At 41.3% G+C, this 23,397-nt stretch overlaps 1 protein-coding gene across 4 annotated transcripts in view; it reads right to left on the reverse strand.

Annotated features, from left to right (window-relative positions):
- Positions 1-23,397, reverse strand: part of RSRC1 (arginine and serine rich coiled-coil 1) — a 112,220-nt gene that overhangs the window by 59,685 nt on the left and 29,138 nt on the right. The gene's annotated exons all lie outside the window — the stretch shown is intronic.

The raw sequence follows: 23,397 nt of genomic DNA on the forward strand, positions 1-23,397 counted from the left end.
GTGCAGGGTCATCAACCAGCAGCCCAGGCTGCCCAGAGCCACATACAGCCTGGCCTTGAATGCCTGCAGGGACGGGGCATCCACAGCCTCCTTTGGCAACCTGTTCCAGTGCATCACCACCCTCTGTGTGAAAGTAACATCAAAGAGAAAAACTGGAGCTGAGCTACATTTGAACCCTGCTCAGAGGGACCTACAAGGCAGCAGGAATTCAATGAAGCAAGTGTGGCCAGCTTTTGGAGTACTAGAAGCTGTCATGTATGTGACTGATGTTAACTTACCTGTATCATAATGTATACGTACATTAACGTAACTAAAGTTAACTTACTAGCACTAGCACTTTCGCCAGTGAAGTAAATTGAAATAAACATACTTCAAATGAAAATGAACATGTTCACATTCTTCAGTCCCCCTCATGTTATCAGCTCATTACAAGTCTTCCCTTGTATTTGTAGTTAGCAAACTCTTTGCCAGTGCTTACTGAGCAGAACCCACACAGCACAGAACAGTTCTACAGTACCTCTGGGTGCTGAAGGGTCACATTCTGCTGCCCCAGATCACAGAACAGCTCGGGCTGAGGGCATGGTGGGCTCTGGGGCCAGGCCACCAGGCTTCATCCATTCTGGCCTGGAAGCACAGCCTGAGGGGCAGCCCTACTACTCATAAAACATGCCCACTCAGAGGGTCTCTCCTTACACCTAGTCCTCAGCATCTCTTTCAGCCCATGCTGCTTGCTCTCTCCCCCAGCTCTGACTCCCACCCCCCACAGCCCCTCCATCCCTCAGCACAGTGCCCTCCCAGCCCTCCTCTGCCTGCTGCCCCTCTCTCCTTGCAGGGATGGAGCTCCAGCCCCTCGCCACCTCACTGCCCTCAGCCCCACTCTACGCAGTCCCAGATGGAGGATTTTGCTCCTCAGAGGACAAATGAATACATAAAACATTTCATTGTTAGCAAGGCCCTTGGCAGCATGCTTTCGGTTGCACAGTATCAACTACAAACTATGAAGAACAGGGTCAGATGCAGCAGTTCAGGTCAGGCAGCACCACACTCCCAGATAGAAGCCTCTGAATTCCACGCTGCAAACACCAGCATTTGGTGGTGTTGATCGCACAGCGCCGTCCTAAGTTGTCACAGGAAATTTTCGTGGAGCTCTCTCACGTTCGCCACTCCGCTTATTGGACCACTCAACAGGCACATCCCATAGTGCTGAATGCTTTAGAACCCAGTAAGGCAGATCCAGATATGGGATTACATAAACCATTATTAATAACTCAGGCTAGCACTGTTAATACTCCAGGTTCTGACTAAATTTGTGTAAAAACAGAAGCCAGCAAACAACCACAGCTGTTAACAGCTTCCTTTCTCTCTCAGAATGTGGAAATCTCCCATCCAAAACTCAACCAGCAGTAAGATCATCTCTTTCAATGGCCAATATCTCATTGTTTCCCAGACCAGGGCTTGACACTGCATATATTGACAGCAAGAAGAAAACTAGTTTTTCATGTGACTACACACTATTCACTTCTACCCCTGGATATCCCAAGACAGAGAGCAGGAGGAATGTAAGAATAAGGCACTGGGTTTGGGAAGGCATACCATGCTTTTGTCCGATTCCAGAAAGATAAGAGCCTGATACAGGGGAAAAATCTGCTATAGAAATAACCTAGATAAACACACCATTATTACATCTGCACACTGAGCAGTCAGTAGTTACTGCGTACTTGCAGTTCCACTCTCAGCTAGATGGAATTTCATTGTCAGAGCTGCAGAGTCCCAGATGTAGCTTTTAGAAATGGATAACCCCATCATAGTGCACCAAATTTTATAGCTTTTGTTGTGTTTTCTGTAAAATTATAGGCTGATGTTTCCAAGTCTGACTGCAGACCACAGAGACTAATTTCAGTAGGCTTTGGAAGAAGCAGCAAAGATGACATAGAAATCCAAGCTGTGCCTTTTCCTCTCCTTCAAACCACCTACAAGAGGACAGTGCTGACTCTCCCAAGAGAACAGATAAATCAGACCTACTGACTTCTGATGGCAAGCTGGTCCAACACAGCACCAGAGGTCTGGCAGGACTGCCTGTAAAGGCTGTGCGGTGTGCAGGAACACAACTCCAACAAACGCCTTACTCTTCAACACGACCAGTTAACATTCTCTGCGTTGTAAAGAAAATCAGTTAGTAGTAAAGTAAAGAAAACATCCTTTTCTTTTGTGAAGAAAAGTATGGTTTATATTTTTTGTAGCTAAGTGAAAATTACATCAAGGAGAGCCTACAAAAGGCAAGAGGGGAAAACCATGAAAGGAAGCTATTTCCTCTTTCCTCTTACGTAAGGATGCAGGAAAAGAAACCTGAGTTTAGAAACTAACACAAGCACTACTACCAATTAAGCCTATTAACTAAAAAAAAAAAATTAAGATTTCACAGATCATGCACTTATGTACTCAAGTTGCTTGAAAATGAAGACGACAGATACAATATGAAACAGTCCTTTTTGGCACATTTGAGACACAAAACCTTGAGAAGCACAACAATGAAAATCAAAATCCTTGCAATGAAGTACTGAAGTTACACAAAAAATCCTCAATGCTTCATTCACTACAAAGAAAATTCCTGGACTGCTTAACAGATTTAGGAGCTGAGGCTCCTCAGACCCTGTTTTCACCCGTTACTGAAAGATCCAACCAAATCTGCAAAATAAAATAGCAAAAATGATTTAGCAGTGCAATGCCAATCGCAGGGGGGTTGCAGGTCAGAAGAAACACAGGGCAGTAACCTGGCTGTCATTCTGACAGGACCAAGCATCCTGAAAACCAGCATAATATGTTCGCTGAGAACATTCTTATCCGAGTCAGAGTTCAACAGGACGAGGTGCCATTAAACAATTAACTTGGTGCTACTGTTCCCGTCTTCTGTGCACAATAAACTCCCACCAAGAGAGGGAATGCTTAGGGAGCCCTTCACTCTGAATGCTGGAGAAAGCAGCCGTGATGTTTTTTGAAGTGTGAATGCTGTTTTGCTCTTACTTAACATCACATCCAAGCGGTCTGGATCTGGGCCTGAAGAGTGAGGACTTCAAAGCTGATGCTACTGCGCTCAGTGGCTCCTTCACTCCAGTCAACCAAAGAATTTATTTCACTCGGGGAAAAACGGTAAGAAGTTTGGCCAATCACTAATAAATTAAATTTGATAAAGATTCAGGAAGATTATATGAAGGTCACTTATCAAACGCAGGAAGAAAAGCAGGAATGCCTCCCCACACAGAGAAACACATACAGAATAACTTGGAACTGCTGAAGAACTCTGAAGAATATAATGCAAGCTAAATTGAATCATGCTAAAACCAGGGACTTTAAATAGGACACAAGGTGAAACAATTTCCATAATATGTTATCCCAGAGAGAAGGAAAATCAGTACCCAAGAGACTTTATCAAATATTCAGGAGGGAAAAAATATATATAGCCCTGTCTCATAGAGTAAAATTCAAGACTGTATGCAATTGAAATAAACACTGAAACTAAGCAGAGGAAGAAAAGCCAAAATACGGAGCTGATAGCTTCAATATTTTCAAATAGACTCTACAAAACAAAAACAAAAAGAACATTTTCTCTCCGTAAGTATTTCTCAGATAAAGGAGAGCCAAGATAACTACCCAAAAAAGCTCCCAGTTCTGTTTTAGTAAGACCTGAGATCACGTATAAAAATCCTATGAATTATCAAAGCAGATTTATTTACCCTGGTTGCCAGTTCAAGCAATTCCTCAGATAAAGCTGGAAATTCAAAGGAGGTGGTAATTTGCAAGTCCTTGGAGTTTTGATACATGATTGAGCGGGGGACGCTGGTTCCCATTTTTATTTCTTTCCCTTCTTTGCTGTTCTGTGCTCAGGATTTCCTCCACAAAGAGCAAAACCTTGTTAATCAAGGCCTGAACTCCCAGCAAACACAAGCAATTAAGCTTCAGACTTTGGAGTAGCACTGCCTTTGTTAACCACATTATTTGGTAGTTTTAAATAAATTAGACATCTTTGGCCTATTTTACCTTTTCTGTAATATTATTTAGTCGATATTCAATTAAAACACATCCTGTAGGTGAAAGTGTATGAAAACATTTCAGTAATGGACGTCGGTGGTAGTAGGAAGTGTTGCTAATTAGTCTCTAAGTACAAAATAGATTACAAAAGTAGCAAAAAGCCCAGCACTGCAAATGCACAGAACACTGCACTGAATATTAAACAAAGCAGAGCCAGTTTTAATGTCGGTAAACACAACTATAGGAAAAACTCTCTGGACTGGTAAAGAGCGTTACAGGTTAATGAGGAACATATAAAGAGTGCACAATAATTATCATACCTAACACCTTACCATCTGTGTTTGGATGGCTGCAGAATATAAACACAGTTCATCAGCATTAATCTGAAACTAATTACACCTGCATTTTATTAGCAGAATTTTAGGATCGTTATTTTCAATGCTGGATTTTTCTCAACTGCGCTCAGCTCTGGGCGATAAAGGATATTAAATTTAACTATAAATCAGGGAGAAAACTTAAATGTCCTAAGCACTAAAACAAGTTGAGTACAATCGATTTTCCCATTTCAGAAAGCTTCTAAATCCTCGTCGTTCACCCAATTATGACTGTACTTAACCTAATGAAATTTCATTCTGCGGGAACAATACTATTCTTAAACAAATTTCTGAAAAAATATAAGATTAAAAACTTCGACACAAAGAATAAACTCCCAGAGAAAAGATGCAAATAAAATTACTATCATAATCTTTTGTTTTTTATTTGCAAGTATAAAACCGAAGAGAAACAAAAGCATGGAACATAGCATCTGTCATATCAGAATATAAAAAGATGATCCTGGCACAAAATGAAAAAGCTCTAATTCATTTGCAAATCAAGCCTGCCAGTTCTATTTCAAGCTGGCGGTAACTGTCAAGAGTTAACAAGATAATCACTTTCAATCCTGCCTTCAATGGTACATTACACTGTTATTCCATTCAATAAGGCCGTTCTTTGGGGCACTAGATGAATGGTTTTCATTTCTAACTCTCACAAAAAGTTGCAAAAAAAAAATCCATGGGGCTTAAGAAAGAAATCCCTTTATGGGCATTTATCTGCCGGCACTTGCTTTTAGGCAAAATGAGATATTTGGATACATTGGTGTCCATTTACTTCCTCTATTCCTTCAGGCCCTCGGTCTGTTGATAAAGCAGCACACAAGGAAACCTCACGCCCGTGGTTCATTTTCTGTACCTATGCACATTAAATGAGTTCTGAGAGCACTCCAGGTGTGAGCAGCTCACTGCGCCTGGAATGAGGCAGCATCTGGGCAGGACCATCTCTGGCTCTGTTGCAGACTGCAAAATACACTACATCTCATGAAAACGTGCTCGAAGAAACTATAAGCAGTTCCTCGCTGAGCATTTAATAAGAATAAAGTTAATTATTAAAAGCGTTCTTCCTGTGAAGCAAGTTAATATGGAAGCTGTCTGCATTAGTTACTCGTTTTTATTATTTATTATTATTTACTTAATTGCTTTTGAAAATTCTGTGCTATGTGTTCTTCACAAATGAGTAACACCTTTTAGAAAAAAGAACTGTGGTAAGTATTTAAAGCTTTATTGATGGTAGAAAACTTTGTGTAATCTCTATGAAAATAACTAAAAATCAAAACCAAGAACTTCATGCTTTTGCTCATCACTCCACGAGGGTGCATAGTGACAGGACAAGGGGAATGGTTTTAAACTGAGATGGGGAGGTTTAGGTTGGATGTTAGGAGCAAGTTTTTCCCCCAGAGGGTGGGGAAGCACTGGAACAGGTTGCCCAAGGAGGCTGTGGATGCCCCATCCCTGCAGGCATTCAAGGCCAGGCTGGATGTGGCTCTGGGCAGCCTGGGCTGCTGGTTGATGACCCTGCACACAGCAGGGGGCTGGAACTGGATGAGCTTTGTGGACCTTTGCAACCCAGGCCATTCTATGATCACTCTAAATTCCTACTATAAGATGGCTACACGTAAGGCTGCTTCATATAGTTATGTATTCTATTATTAAACATCCCAACCACTTTACCTAACACAACCTGGGTCACAGCAGACTCAAGTTTCCAGTTGCATTTCACAATTTGTTTCTATTGTACTTTATTCCAAAGCAAGTCTTTGCAAGTCTCTCATCCTTTTTTCCAATCTGGACACTCCAGGTGGGCTGAGCACATGCGGAGTGGCAGGAGAAAGCCAAGAGATCTTCCAGACCCATGGTATCCAACATGGAGCAGCCTCCCCAATAGCTTTAGGTCACAAACAGGCCTGTGTCCTGCTTATTTGTTATTTCTCTCTCCAATACTTGTAATGGTCTTTGACTATATAATTTACATGTCTGTTATTATTTAATAATATTAATGCTAAAATTGCTTTTGGTCTTATGCTCAGTACCCATTCACTCCACAGAGAAAAACTTCAGAATTAATGGACATGTTCAGAACATTGCTATGCCAGGGCTGAAAACACTGATTCTGCCAATGCCCAAAACACGCCATTAAACGCACAAGAAAATTTCAGTAAATTATAACTTATTTCCTAGAAAATTTTACAACTCAAACCAAACCAAACCCAATCCAACATTGAATTATGTTGTTTAAGTACCTCATATTGGTGTGAGTTTTAATAGGCATCTTGTGTTTTGGCTTTCCTTCAATGACATTAAAATAAGTCATAATGAAAGCTACTGATTTGCTACCAAGTTGACCAAAATTAATAGATAAGACAAAAATATTCAGCATGTCTCATTCTACAGCCAAGATCTCCCTCAAATGTTATTTTTCTAATATGAAGCCAAGAGATTCCTGAAAACATCAAGCACCATTAACACGGCAGTTTCCAAGGACTCTTGGATGTGAAGCAATTTGGAGCTTGGATAGTAAAACCAGCACTTCCAGTTGTACCTTCAAATATTCTGAAAAGTAGCACAGACATGAAGTATTCTATAACAACAACTTCAGAACAAACAAGCTGCCAGATCTTGCAAGAGCAAGATTCTCTGAGGATTCCTGGACTGTACAGAAAGACTTGGAAACATAGGTGGACAGATGTGGATGTGTGTTCCACGTGCTCTGACCACAGAAATCTGGTCATGGAGCCAAAGGCACTTCATCACTGCAGACCACTGAGCAACCTGATTCTGTTTCACATGTTTAACTGTCAATATAGCACGGGGTAGAATTGTAACTTACACATTAGTCTGAGATGGAGGGAAGTGATCTGACCTCGAGCCTCATTCCTGGCTGGGGAAAGAGAAAGCCCCTACATCAAATTCAGAACATAGAACGACTGACCTGACCAGTCTGCTGTACTGATCCACAGAAGAAGCATATTGAAATTGCTGAAAAAGCCTCGTGCTTTGGCTCTTTTCCTAGGTTTTCAGTTTTGGCTGAAAGTCACAATACACAAAATTGCTACGTCTTGCACACAAGTGCCAAAATCCAGTGTCCCCAGAAACTCAAACTGGAACCATTCCAAGCAATCAAACATTAATGCAACAATGGTCAGGACCGAATGGACTTCTCCACAATGGCATGACAGGATAAGCTGCCTACTTAACTTTCTGTTCAGGCAAGATATTGGAAAGTTATGTGAACGTCTGCACAGAATCATTTTAAGTCATTAAAAACAGGTCAAAATGTTGCTCTTGCTCTCCCTCTCTCTATATACATACACACATATCCCCTTGCTCTGGTCACTGTGGCTTTTAGTCAGCAGGGATGGGTAACTGTCACACCAATACCAACAGCAGGAATAGAAACAGAAGAAACTGGAAGAACGAAACGAAGCCATTTACAACAGTCCTTGTCCTTACACGCAACAGGGGAACAAGCTGCTAACTATGCACACTTTCTATATAAAACCAGACAGAAACATAGCATAAGCAATACCCAGGATAAAAAAAATAATCTTCATCATGCACAGAGGATGAGTAAAATCCTTTCTGTCACGGAGAAACAATTGCAGACTATGCCTGATACTGCAATTTAACATGCACTCTTTTTCTTGTACAACTGTTGCACAAGCCAGTGCAAAAGTTAACAGATAGCCTGCTGCATTACAAAAGTATTCTTACAGGCTTTCCTTCTGCCTCTTCTACGTGACGCACTTACGTCACCCATCACGACTACGGTAACAAGGAGGGCTGAAATCAGAGCTCTCCACAGCATCTACACCCTAGCAGAATGTCAGCAGATGCAGTTGTTGAATGACAAAAAGCCAAGGGCTGAGAAATATTTGAGAATACTCTAATAGCTCAGCACCAGGTAGATTTTCAAATTAAAGCACAGACCCCAAAGTCATGGCCCAGGGAATTCGCTATCCCTCAAATGCGGAATTGATCTGAATGCAATTACTTTACTCTTTTAGCTCCATTTGACTTTGAACTAAACATCAATTAGTCCACAAACATAATACTGCAAGATCTGTTAACTCCAATACTGACTCTTCCATAAAAGATCTGAAGCAAATTTATTGGCCTTCATTTAATAGCTTTCAGCAATCGCAAATATCACACATGAAAGCTCAACTTCATTTTCTGATGGTCACTTAAACCTTTAATTCTCATGATAAAACTCACTCAGTCTTAGTTTTTTAAAACCTCTAAATTAGCAAACAAGACACCACATAATATATGCCATAAGCATAGGTCTCCTCTGAAAAGCTGGGACCTCGCAGTGCTTCAGCTGCGATACACGCCATTGAGCCACGGCCAATATAAGCTAATTTGAATAATCAATATGACAACCTTATTTTTCTAATGCAAACAGGATTGATACAGTAAGGTGTCTCACTGCCACATCACAGTCATGGCCTCTTTTAACCCCTAATTAGATTTAGGCGATTATCCCTGCTCTTCCTTACAAGTGTACAGCCCGGATAAGAGATGACAAAAGCTATCTGCCACTTACTCAGCCTTTGCAGACTGCAGGTTATCCAGGGAGATACAGGGTAAGATCAGCAAACAATTGTTATTCATATCATCTACAGTTTTAAGATAGTCACAGCTCTCCATACACGCTAAGTGAAAATAGCCCAGAGCATTAGGTAAATGCAAAACGCTTAAGAACATCAGCGTTACACAGATGGAAATTCAAGGTGATGTTGGGGAATTATGCTTAATTCAAACTGGTTATCACAAAGAAAACTATCTAGCGACTATTTGCTTTTTCAGACAGGAAACATTGAGCTCTCAACAGATTTGTGTTCATTGTTTATTTGTGTGTGACGCTGAGTACTTTACATGGATATTTCTAAAAGTCAAACTTAGAAACAGCAATCCCAATAGAATTACATAGCTAAACAAAGTAGTAAAAGACAGAGAAGATCTATTACAGAAATGTAATCACATTTCATTTACAAGAACTCTTATCTCAAGCATTTAAACATAACATTTAAACAGTTTTCCATTTTATTGTGCTCAGTATTTGAGCTAATAAGATATAAAAGTATAATCACGTTAGCAACATTTCTATTGCATTACATAGACACAGTCCTAGATTAAAGGCAGAGCAGGAGAAAGAAAGCATGATGCTGCACATAAAACCGAGCGTGTTTCTCCTGGCAGAAATAAGGACCTCAGTACCACGTGTGAAAACCACTGTGCTCAAATCAGATCTCGTGTTCACTAACGTCTATTCCCACATGAACTGAAGAAGTATTTCCATACATATCATGCATCTGTGAATGTGTTTAACAGGTTTTTTTTTAAACCAACAGGGGCTTTCCTCCATACTAGGGTTTTACTCCTATTGCAGGCCACACAATGACAGATCTGGAAGTAACATTTATCCAAGTCAGATGCAACGCTCCCACGGCTGGAGTAAATCTTCTGTTTTGTATCTAATTACTGTACATATGCCATTGAACAACCCTCACCTACAGTGCTTTATCAAGGTAAAGCAGCCTACAACTCAGCATCCATCTCCCCTCTGTGGAGTTACCTCCCACTGAAGACTCAGCACTTCTCAGTTCCTGCTTCTCCCAAGCCCACATGTGTGCTTGCTGCTTCTGCTGCATGACGTACCTTGGCTGCAGGCATCTCACTTTCTTCAAAAAGCAGTAAATAAGAGGCTTAACCATTCCTTCATGGGATGTTGGGCAACATGCTATACATTCAAGTAGCCCTTGGAACTAAATGACTCTGCTTTCCATCTGACTGCTACTGCCAGCTCACAAACAAAGCTTGTGGAGCTCAAAAGGCTTGCCTAGAAATAACCAGCCACAGCAACACACAAAGGGGGAAAGAGCAATAATGAAAGACAACCATTGGGTTACTTTAACGTGAGAGAATCTTATTTCAATTTCATTCCATAAAATTCTCATCAACTTGCAGAAAAATTAAATGTTGTGTTCCCTATAAATGCTTTCTGTGGGTTGGATTATAAAATAGTTATTGAGAATGGTTTGATATAGAAAAAAAAGAATCAGCATGAATTAATTGTTCCTTCTTTCAAGCTTCTCAATGGATTGCTCTCACAAAAGTAATAATGTGGATTTCTTTTATAACAGAACTACTGGTTACACAAGCATCAAGTTTTTCTGTACTGAAAACTGCAAGTTAAGTCTAGGAAGGGAAAGCATGCAAAGAAACCCCAATTGCAGCAGGGCTGCTGACTGCAGGAACTCTTCCACCTCCCATATAACCCCAGTGCTCCTGGAAGGATCCCCAAGGGAGAGCCGATGCCTGTTGCTCACTGAAGTCCACTGGACATCTCACATCGCTGCTGAGTTACTACAGCCTAAGAGATATTAAAAAAAGCACAACAACCTATTCATTAAAATAGAAAAAGAATGTTATTACGGAAGCTACGAAGGACAGAAAGCAGTTTCCTGTTCCTGGTATTCTCTCCTACCACCCTTTCCATGCCCAGCAGAGGAAAGAAGTGCAAGCTGTTCTTTGCTGCCAAACAGCACGAGCTTAAACACAGCAATGCAAGCTGAGATCTGTCAGTCCAGACCTGCACGTAATGGAAAAAGAAAAAACACTGAGAAAAGTTGATGGGAAGAGAAAAACATTCCCAAGTTCTCAACACGCTGCAACACGTAACTGTCAGCATAACACTTCTGTGGTTTTTCTTTTTGTTCTCTTTCTTCTCCCGTTTTAAATTGTGCTTTAATTGGTAATTTATTGAAAACAAATGAGCAAAGCCTCCAGTGTTCCCGATTAGCAGCCATACAGCTATTTCTCTAGAGAAGATATCTATTTTATAATCTTTAAAGTTAATGGAAATAGCTTTCAACAAGTTCCGGGGCATAAAATGTTGTGTTGTTGTTTTTGTTTTTTGTGTTTTTTAAACAAATTATGCAGTGGATTTTCATCTTTTGTCCTCTTCTATACAAAACGCAGCTTGACCTTTTAAGCAAGATTTCATGTCTTCCACTACATACAATCCCCACCTTCTATTCCATCTTCATGCTCACAGAGCATCCCGACTTGCAGAGGCCCACCAGAAATTAATGACACGTAGAAAGCAATACTACAGCATTAGCTACAGTCCCACACGGAGAAGGCAAAAGAACAAAACAAGGATTCTTGCTGTGAAGAGTAACATCCAGATCTGTCATTTTGCTTGGCTTAATTAAAGACAATTGCTTTGACAATCCATACCATGAATACTGCTAGCAGTCAACAACTACGTACTGCCCAAATGTAATTTTAAAAGAGGATAGAAGAAGGAAATACAAAGGAAAACCAGGACATGAGAAACCCTTTCATTCCTGCCCTCCTCCGAGGCTGAGCTTTGCAATATTGGACGCATTCGTCAATCACACTCTGCTGAATGCTGTCCTATAAATACATTATGTGTATTTCTTTAATATTTTGTCAAAGCACAGAGCAGTGCCCACCTGACAAGAATCAATAGGAAAAAATCCTTTTCTCTCTTTGACACAGCATGATGCCATTAAGCAGCCTTCAGAGATTCTGATCTGAGCAGCAAAGTCAGACCTTCCTGATCAATTCCTTAATCCATTTTGAGAAAAGAGACTGATCTTGCTATTTCGATTTCTGTCCAGGAAACAATCATCATTCCCAACATAATTCACCGTTAAATGGGCCTTGTTTTATGAGAACTTCAGCAGCTGGAAACAGATGAGGAGCAAGCCAGGATCCAGGAGAATCACCAGGACATCTAACGGGCTTCCTCTGGGCTCTCCATTTCTACCCTGGAAGTCACTGAAAGCATTTCCCAGCCTCGTCCTTCATGGATCTTTAAAGATGTTGCTTTTAACATTATAAATAATGCATACATTGGCACCAAAAATGGAAATGATTCCAAGAACTTTTTCCTCCACAAAAACCTTCAGTTCTCCAGGTGGCTGTTAGGGCTGCCCACAATGCAAACTGGGAATAAACCAATGCGAAGCTCAAGTACTGATGCCACAAAAAAGCACGGCTGGAGATAACACACTCTCAGTGTTGGTGGATCCTTCTGCCAAGCTGAAGATGTTTTATGCCAAGACCAGATCGTAACAGAGATAAGCTGTTAAGAGCCTACGTATCCGCTATACTAAAAAATCTCTGACCAAAGCCAGACTGGGAGAAGCTCAGCAGATCGGCTCAAGTAGGAGGCTTGGGTTGGGCAGTCTCCTCCACAGGAAGGCCTGAGAATGTTCACATTTCAGCAAGAAGTTCTCCTAACAAAATGGTGTTAAAAGCAAGAAATGAGCCCTGCTTGCATCCCTTGCAGCACCCAACCCAACCTACCAAGAGCAGCTGCCCCACCAGCCCTGTATCCCGATGGAAGGTTGCACTGCAGCTGGGATCCACGCACGCATGCATCCAACTCTTTCCAGCTTCCTAAATTTGTGCAAACACATGTCCAAACCTACAGCAGGTTTGGTTTTTTAAAAAAGCAGAAGGTAATCTTCAACCATGCAAATACTTATTTTGGTAAATTCATTACAGAATTTCATTACCAAAAACTGTCGTATTTTATATGTATGTATATACTATAACGTGAAATAACAAAGAAAACGTTTGCTGGATTTTTTTCCCAGTTGCCTGTTGTTTGCTTGCTCAGAAAAAGCAGAGCATGTTGTGTTTGTTTTGTTTTACTTAAATAATTGCTGGGGACTCCTCTGCTTTAGTTCCACGATAGCAAGACCCTGGCTATATGGTTAGGTGATTACTGTATCTCTGCAGTTCAGTATCTGCAGGGTGTCTGAATGCCACTAACTACTTAAACCCAGTAAAGAGATTACAGCTCACGCTAACTGGATTTTCACAGCTCCGTATCATTCAGTTTGGATTCCTCATACACAGATTAAGAGAGTCCATTAAAACAACAGTCAGCTGCTCCCAAAGTGCAAGGTGCCTTGATATAAAAAGAGCCACATGTTTACATTCAGGGAGAATGTGAGTGTGTGTGTAAATGAAATACTCTTTCAGAAATAATACTCTATTTGAGGAATTATTCAATTTTAAAACCCAAGATAATGCAAATTATATAGTTATAAAAGGACGATCATGGTGGTTGGCAGTTTCAGAGACTGCATAGTTTTGAAAACAGCTTAAAGTAATGTGTGTCTTTGAAGATATAGCCTTCAAATGGATTCCAAAATCTACTTCTGTAAATACAAGGAACAGGCATGCCCTCATCGTACGTGAATTGAGCAGGGAAACTAATTCAACAAGCATCTCTAACTGATAGAGCTACGAAGCTAGAACACAAAATCTACACTTTTGTACTTCCTACCACTACTAAGTTGATTTTCTTCTTTAAAAGCGTTTCAAAGAGCAGAAGTAACACAGCTTCACTTCATAACAGGTCTTTTTGTGGTTCATGTAGGTACCCGGGCCACTAGACAAGGCAGGGGGGTTTTTTCACGTTTCTAAATTTAATTCTAATTGGAAAATAGTAAAGAGGAAGGATAGGACCCATCAATTCAAAGCACGCATAACAAATTTCACTCAGTGAATGAAACGACTTCTTCCCAAGCACTTGCAATAAAAACAAAAGTACCACATTGTTGCTTACAGTTAGTCAGAGATAATTAACAGAATTGATAAAAATCAAAGAGTTACTGTGGGTAAAAGCTATTAACTTTCTGAACCTGGATGTTCAGTGGCATCCATGCAGTTGTGCCCACAACTCACACGTGTGCTCCCTGCCTGGAGTCCGTGCAGCATTTTAGAGTCTGCTAGCAAAACGCAAAGAAACACCATATGCTGCTGCCTCAGTATTGCAGCCCACTAAATAAATGAGCATCCTTTCCAGATATAAAAGGGGATTTTTAGCAATCAAAAAGAAAAACAAGTCCGACACAGCCCAAACGACAATAGCAACAAATCCAGGTCAAAGGCGAGTGACCCCAGAGCCACTCCAGGCATATGGGCAGCTCTTTCCTTTTCAGGGGGAAACATTTACTCTGCTTCCCATTAGCCTTTGCCTGGCTTCCTGTTGAGGAAGTTGTCCTCACTTGGCCTTTCATTTTCTCCTAAGTTCCAACAAGTGCACACCTTCTGCCAGCAAACCCAACTTGAGCACTTCTCCAAAGGCTCTGCAGGCACCACCTGCACCGTGCCCTGCAGCAGCTGGGTGGGAACTAAGCCAAATCACTTAATTCCTTTCAGCATAAAGCCATACCTCTGAGAGGGCACGTTATGAAACCTGCATGAGTAAAACTGATCTCAAGGAACCACCTTGATTACCTGGGAAGTAATGATACCTTCAGTGACCTGTGCTTTTGGAGCCCTGGAACATCTCCAGCACGAGGATGAGGAGGAATAGGCTTCCCGACACAATCTTGCACTGACTTCAAAGATTCTGGACAAGGCATTGGCTCAAAAATAATCCTTACTTGTTATATTTTGAATCAACCTTACAAGTAAGCTATTTGTCCTTTGAGCTTGAACTGCAAAGCAAACATCATTGCACAATACAAGCTTCAGAAGCTTCTTCAATATAAGGACTGAAAGACAGCCCAAATAATTAACAATAACTGATGAATTAAGACTGAGCACAGTGCAAATTAAACAAACGTTGTAGCACCCTGAACATCAATTTATATTTGTACATTTCTGCTACTTAATAAATGTATCTTGTCATGTAAAATTTTAAAGAAAAGGCCTTGGAGTGACAAAATCAGTCTCAGTGTGACAAAATCCCATTTGTAAGTGAATAGAGATGATTGAACACAAATACCTTAGGCCAACAACTACAGAGATTATGTTTTGGAAGCAGCGTGTGCATAATTGGATCAGATAAACAGGAACACTTTGCAGATTTTGAGAGCCACCTCTTGTTGCAGCAGAGGCTATGGGAAGCGATAAGCTACCAGTGGCCCTTTGCATTGTCTGGCCTATTAACATAAATGCTGCACCCAGAGGAATTGGACCTGAATTGAGGCTGGGTAATTGCTGGATGTGTTAGACCCAAAGAAGTTGCAGGATCATTTTTCCCTACTTACATCATACACTATAAAAGTGAAACGTGAACCAGGACTATCTTCCAAAAGCTGAACACTGTAGGCATATGTATTTAATGTGAATCTTACAGACACAAAAGACAGAAAGTGATTGCTCACCAATTAACAGAAACAGAAGCAGGCAGTGGATGTACAAGCTGTATACTCACCAGCTTTCCATTGGCAAGGCTGGAAAGAGATTTAAAATAGAAGTGCTCCAAACCACAAATACATCACGGGAAGAATGAAATATTCCTTAATACAAACAAACAACAGTGTTTTACTCTAAGGCAGTACGTTATTGGTTAAATATACCACCTTATCTCCACCTTATTTTCCCATTTTTGAAAAAAAAAAATTATAATGTAAAGATTACCTAATAATTGCCAGCTTTTTCCAACAACTGGTCTTAAATGCAAGAATTTACACTACAAATGGATCCATTCCAAACCTTCGTTTGTTAGAAAAGCATTTGCTTAGCAAATGACAACCCATTCCGTCGTGGCAGAAACATAACAAACAGTTAAAACCAAGCAGAGTGAAAATGAAAAATAAATAAAGCATTCTCTCTTACTGTCAAAGCAACATTTCCCAGAGCAAACTCAACTTTCAGCTGCATCTCCTTGCTTTTTAACAGCAGCGTCTCGCTGTTCCTCAGCACGCTGAAGGGATCTCTCCTCCCAATCAAACATTTACCCTTCGCCACTGGTGAAAGGCAACAAGATCTCTTTACAATGTCTCATCTTTTTCAATAAATTTTGCATGAAAACATGTTACCCAAGCACAAAGTTGCCTGCTGTCACGTTGGAAGTGTGATAAATGTTTAATGAAAACAACACCACACAGCTTGGTGTCAGACAACAGCTATCACACAGCCCCGCTTTGATCTGAACAGACACTTTAAAGGAGTTCTGAGCGTGCTTTGCACCACAGAACTCCATAACCTATATGCAAATAGGAGAAAATTACCATAAATGACTTCCTGCCGTACCGTGTGCGAAGAGGTAAGGAAAACATGGCAAACTCCACGAGCATCTCAACACTGCCAAATTCTGAGATACCCAACGTTCCCCACTTGCTCCTAGCAGCTCCTGCCAAGCTCACCCCTGTGCTGCCAGTGCTCTGGGCCACAGCCAGCAAGAAGCCTCAGAAGGAAGCCCCACCAGCACTCTCTATAGTGCCACTGAGGGGTCACACAGCCATCACAGAGCTTCCCGAGTGGGAAGGGACCCGTAAGGATCACTGAGTCCATCTCAGCCAATGCCAGGATCTGCAGCTCTCCATTCAAGGGGAACAGTGCATTTAAGATAGGAATCTTCAGCTCCATAATGCTTCTCTGGGTAGTTAAGCAGTCGTCAGCCCATTAATGCAAAAACGTATCGATAGTCTAATAAGGAGCAGAAATTAAACGGGTGGTCGGCTTTGATTAATGGCACAACACTTCTTTTTTCATAACAACTGAAAAGCTGCTCTTAATTTATTCCATTAAAAATTGTCAAAAACACTTTAGAAAGTAATTCAGAATTCTCCTGCTGAGAAAGCTAAGGTGAAACCAATAAATCTAGCACAAGTTACTTGGAACTAACAAGTTTCTTGTCCTCCAGTCCAACAATGAACAATGATCCTTATGAAAACCACTTCTCAATCCCTTAAGAACGTAAGTGTTCTCAACCCAACGAAGACTTGAAACACCAAAATTCAACAGTGTGCACACACAGGACACTGAAAGCACGTATGCAAGTTGCTTTAAAAAAAGTGAATCTAAAAAAAAAAAAGCAGAAGAGATGAACGTAATGATTCAATTAGCAAAGCTGGTGGCAAGGTACTGCAGCAGTAGAAACAAACGTTTAAGCAAAGCACAACTATAAAAGAGCTTAAGACATCAGAGGATTACCAGCATGCAGAAGTATCTGGGGTGAGTCATGATTACATTCAGAAAAATGCCAGTTTACCTTCACTTGAACTGATCTTCATGAGATAAGTTGGAAAAAGCCAGGTTCAAGGAGCACAAGCAGGAAGAAGCCAGCTGTCAAAGCAGCCACAAGAGGTTCACAGATTGCTGAAGCTGGAGCACCTCTGGGTCTGCCTGAGAAACTCAGACTGCAGCCAGGCCGCCCATCGTAAACTGCTCCAATACTAGACCGGGAATAGTCCGTTTGTTATAGAGCAACTAAAGATTTCCTACATTTAATACCTCTTCAGTAAGGATACACATTAGGAACAGTTACATAACCGGTATATTTAACATATCCAAGAAAAAAGAAACCTCACTGCACAAATAAGACCAAGATTTTCCTGGTTAAGTGAGCCACCCTGCTACACTTAGGAAAACATTGCAGTCTACAGTGCATTTTTAAAAGGTCACTAATTTGTCCACAAGTCAGGATATAGCCCAGCTAATACTGTATTAGTAATTGAAAGACTACAGAATAAAGAGCAAAGCTTCCAAACTGGAGCACTGGATTAAGCTTTGAAGCTTCAGAAACATGGGGGAGGAATACTAAGCCCATTGAAATTAGTGAGAAATCAGAGAGAGAGAGAGAGAATGCTATTTGGAGGGGAAGAGAGGGGATAGAAAGGGTAGCTCTATTTCTTCGGAGTAAATAATCACTGCTTTTCCATTAAATATTATTATTTCTTAAAACAAGTGACAAGTTATAATGCAGTAATGCTATAATTTGATGGAAAGTACAGCAATAGTAGCAGAGTGGCACAACTCTAGGCTGCAGCAAGTGAGAACAAGCCCCAGCGCAGCTGCTGTGGGCACAGAAACCAAGGAAGAAAATCTTCCTACCTTTGGAAGGCCTCAGGTAGGCAGGGATCTCCAGCAAGATACCTTTGCCTCCACTGCCAACCCTTAAATGAGGTCTTGGAAGGGATGGCTCCTGGCTCCTCCCCTTCCAGTCACTCGGGTACATTGCACACACCTGAGATCCTCTGGGCTGCCCTGCCCTCCCAGCAGGTGCTCAATCACTGCTTTGAGACACGACTTAGCATTTCTGCTAAACAAGTGGAGGAAAACCATGAAACAAAATGTGAGCCAGGTGCAGGATCATTGAGGATGTACCTCATAGGCATGTATGGAAAAACCCATTTTGGGACCGACTTGTCACCCGCTTCAGTCTTATCCAGGAGAACGTCAGGTTATAGGCACAAAGTACACATAGATATCACATTTTATGTCAGATAAGGTATGCTGAGATTGTTTTGTTTTAGGAGAAGGGCACACGAATCTAGGCATACCTGGAGACATCAGCAGAATGGATCAGAGTGCTAAGGTCTGAACCACTCCCAGCTACAGTCTTCTGGAGAGCTCAGGCAACACTGGTGATGTTGGCTCATTCCTTTGACACAGAGACACTGTTTTCCCACTCTTTATTCAGTAATTACATATATTACACATATACATATGTATATATAGATAGATACGCACAGGACAGCCAAGTGTAGGACCTGGTCAACTACCTCGAGAGAACAAAGAACACTAACGTTTTGGGTTTGTTTGTTTTCATAAAAGTGAAATTTAATAAAAGAAAACCACTAGACTAGAACTTACTGTTAAGTACTAGACACCAGATGTCCAGTATGCATTATAAAATTTTGCAGAGCTAACAGAAAATGGCCATGCATCACAGAACATACACTGGCCCTTATTTAATCAGTTCCATTTTATTTATAACATCATAATACACAGAAGAGGTGTTGGGTTCTGTAAAACTACAAAGGTGAGGTAACACCTCAGAACAGCACTTGTCACTAAAACTTCAATGAGACCAGGAAAGCCACCAATGCCTGTGTTAAGCACAAAGCACAAGCACTGGCAGAGTTCTAGAATGTAGGAATGGCCCAGAGCAATAACGTGCATGATATCACTACTGCAGTCATGGGTTGTAACTAGAGAACACTGTTATTTCAAACAGAGAAATATGATTTGAAACTTGGCCTATGAGACTGGATGAATAGAAAAGGCTGCAATGCCAAGCCAGTGCTTTTGCTTCAGAAACGCTGGCAACGGTTACTCAGCAAAAGCCACACCATTTCTTCATTTCTTTAATACCTTTCCAGGCAAAAGGAATACAGTTCAAACTACTACTATGGGATTAGGAGACAAAAGCACACTGATTAGTTCAGAATACGTATAAAATGGAAGGAAAATGAACAGCATAGCAGCAGTCAGAGAGCTGCTTGAGAACATTTCTTGCTGCCTGTTTGTCTCCAGCTTTATTTTACACAGTCCTCACTGGAAATTAAATAATCCTGATGGAAAGATGGATCGTCTTGCTGTCTATGAATATTTAGGGTATGTTGGTGGAATGCTTTTTGAATATGCATTGCTTTACCTTGTAAGAGAGCACAAAATTATTTCCAAGCGTGATACACCTCTCTCAACCCCATCACTTTTCGTTTTTAGCCAAGTACTGTCTGATGCTGCACATGAGCTTCCCAACCTAAACTCAAAGCAGCTGTTACCACAGTCTCCCCACGATGGCTGAACAAATAGCATATCCATTAAAACATTTCAGACTGTAAGAACAAAAGAGTTCAGCTGGTTTGCTCTGAGGGTAACAAAGCCGAACTCCAAAAAAGAGCTGACACTCACCCAGCCTGCACAAAGTTCAGTGCTCACCCTTATTTACTGAGTGCCCACTGAAACAGAGCACAGGAGGGACGACAACTGGTTTACAGTGGCAGATTTTCTTCTGCTCTGGAAATCTGCCCAAATTTTTCCTGTGAAGACAAGACTCGCTTTGGAAAAACCTAAGGTTGCCCTGATTTAAAAATAAAAGCCACAAGCCCTTCCCCTCCCATGCCTACAAACATATACAATAAAGTGCTGAAAACAAGGTTATAATTAGCATTTACACGAGCCATGAACAAAGAAGAACATTTTCTCCATAATTAGTGCAAAACCGACATTTTGACCCTCTACTTTAGAGAAACAATCAAGTCTCAAATATATGGCTGCTTAAACTGGATAATGAAGTGTCGAGAAGCCCAAGAACAAAGGAAAAAAATCTGTTTAGTGATTTCATCTCACGTATAAGGTAAGAAAGCACACAGCACAGTGACAGAGACGTGCAAACATCCCAGTGTCCACAGAATGTGAAAGTAGAGGGACTACCGGAGGGGGAATGGCTGTTCGTAAGGGTGGGTAGTGACAGGACAAGGGGGAATGGTTTTAAACTCAGACAGGGGAGGTTTAGGTTGGATATTAGAAGGAATTTTTTCACTCAGAGGGTGGTGAGGCACTGGAACAGGTTGCCCAAGGAGGCTGTGGATGCCCCGTCCCTGCAGGCATTCGAGGCCAGGCTGGATGTGGCTCTGGGCAGCCTGGGCTGCTGGTTGGTGACCTGCACACAGCAGGGGGTTGGAACTGATGAGCGCTGTGGGCCTTTGCAACCCAGGCCATTCTATGATACTTCCTGAAACCAGGTTTCTTCAATCACAACAAGCATCTTCGGAAACATTCAGATGTAAAAGACCTTCATAATATTTAAAGCAGCTATTTTTCCAGTCAGTACATTCCAAACACACATGAATTTAAATTGGAAACTATATCTGGTTCCTTTACATGGAGTACCTGCAGGAATCTATTCCAAATACAGAGGCCTATTTTTCCCCTCTAAAAAGAGTCCCCAGCTGCTGGAGTTTCTAGAAAAGCCCAAGTGAGCAGTCTTACAGAGCAGAATGTTGTACTGTTTGCTTATCTGCCCCAGCAGTGTGTCAGCAGGGTGAGCAGGGAGCTCCCAGGCCAGGCAGCCAGGTGTGGTGCTGCAGGGAGCAGCAGCAGTCACAGGATCTGGTGAGACAGCCCCAGAGGAGAGCTATATTAAGAGTCCTAATTCTAGCCATACCCACAAGGGGACATCTGACACCACTGCAAGACAAAAAACCTTAAATTATAACATATGCCCACAAAACAAAACAAAACAAACACAGAGGAAAGCCAACTCACTACCTTCAGCTAACCAGAGCCAACTGCAGGACAGGTGAGCTTCCCCAGCCAAGGAGGTCATCTCCTTCCAACACTTTTCAGCCACAAAGAAAATAAACACATGAATAAATGAGAAAGAAGAAATCTCAGAGCTTGGGAAGCTTGAGAAAGTCTCCTACAAAAAACAGAACTGTAATATTTCTGCAGTAATTGCAAATAGCAATTGACTCACAGAGCTCTGCGTTCTCTGTTTCTAAATACGTTGCTTTGCAAAACCTTCAAATGCGATGCTGATACCATCTAAATCTTCAGAATGACAAATAACTCAAGGAAAAAAGCTCCTCAGATCCATATTGTCTGGATAGATACGCTTTGATCACTATTTGATTAAATTGAAACACACACCCCTTCCTCTCACCCCACCCCCAAAAAGTTTATTAAGTATAGATCATATCAATGTCATCTCAGGTACATTTCAACTTGTAGCCTAATAATGCTCTGAGCAAGAAATCCCTATACAAAGCCCACTGGCCTGTCCCTGGACTCAGAGGAAGATGGTCTGATGTCATGTAACGTTGCTATCAACTGCTCGTACTCTGTGTCCTTGCTATCCTGGACACATCCCAAACAAGGCATTTTGTATTCAAATGCAGCGTAAGCAATTTTCTAAGTTATCAAAACACAAAGGTAAATTGTTTGCTTCCAACAAAATCGAGGCACTTCTGAGTTCTTCCTACTGTTATCTGATATTGATCCTTGCAATAAAAGGACCAAGTCAGGCAGTATGTTAATAAAGCTCTGCAATATATTGCAGCATGATTTAAGACGTGCTTCCACATAAAGTCCAGAAACCTCTCACACACCAAATGTAGTTGCGCTCAGTATGGATTCCTTCTCCATTCACAGCCCTAGAACCTGCTTCATTAAAAAGCAATTTTGGATGCAACATCCAGGCTTCTCTTCAAGTCCTCCAGAAGTACCAAACACATTCAGACTCCAGGTAAACGGGTAACAAGCTTCAGACACACTGTAAATATCTCAGATATTTATTCACGACGTTTACACTGAATCCTACTGACTGCTGACAATAACTGCAAAAGTAACTGATGAATGACAAAGTCACAGAGGGGTTTGAGTCAGAAAGGACCTTAAATCCCCCCAGCCCCACTCCTCCCGTGGGCAGGGACACCCCCATGGCCCCAGTCCCCAGCACTGCAGCAATAGGGCACCCCACAGGGGCAGCAGTGCTAGGGCATCACTGCCTCTGAGAGAATACCCCCATGTGGTGCAGTAAAATTAGGAAAGTAACCCTTGAAATGCATGGAAGACACCATCTTTGAAGTTCCCAGCAGTGTATGTACTATAAATAAGAATAAAAATGTGCAGATAACTAATTTACACGAATACTTTACAATAACATAACCCAGAGCAATTATATGTGAGGGACTAAATAACCAGCATTGCCACGCTGTAAAACCAAACAGATACATGCAAGCTGTCCCCATGAATGCTGGCAGAAGGTGCTGTTGTAGAAATTCCCTTTTAGTGCTAGTGGGAAAGCACCACAGAGAGGTTCAAGAAGGAGGTTCAATATACCAGCCTTCCATCTTAAAGCTAATCGCATAAATAGAGAAAAGATAAACATTCCACTAAAAGTTGTAGGAGATTGAGATGTATAACACAGAGGTAATTACATAAACTGCCTTCTCTGAAATCTGAGAAAACAAGATTAACAATCTAAGTCATTTCAAGTGAAAATTATGTTGACAGCATGTTTTGAAAGGCAGTCCATCATTCAACCATAGTGAGTATATACACTGAAACTATACTTGGAGCTACAAATGAAGCCCAACAGAAATTTCTGTCAACACACAAGCGTCGGGGTGGGGGGTGGGGAGGGGGGGAACCCACCATGCAGTGAAAAGCACTTTTTCCACAGGAAATAATCATCATCCTCCAGTAGTCTTCATTTTTTAACTTATGATTAGAATGCATCAGAAAAGGAGTTATACTAATC

This window comes from Meleagris gallopavo, chromosome 11 (genome assembly GCF_000146605.3).
Source record: "Meleagris gallopavo isolate NT-WF06-2002-E0010 breed Aviagen turkey brand Nicholas breeding stock chromosome 11, Turkey_5.1, whole genome shotgun sequence".
Lineage (NCBI taxonomy): Eukaryota > Metazoa > Chordata > Aves > Galliformes > Phasianidae > Meleagris > Meleagris gallopavo.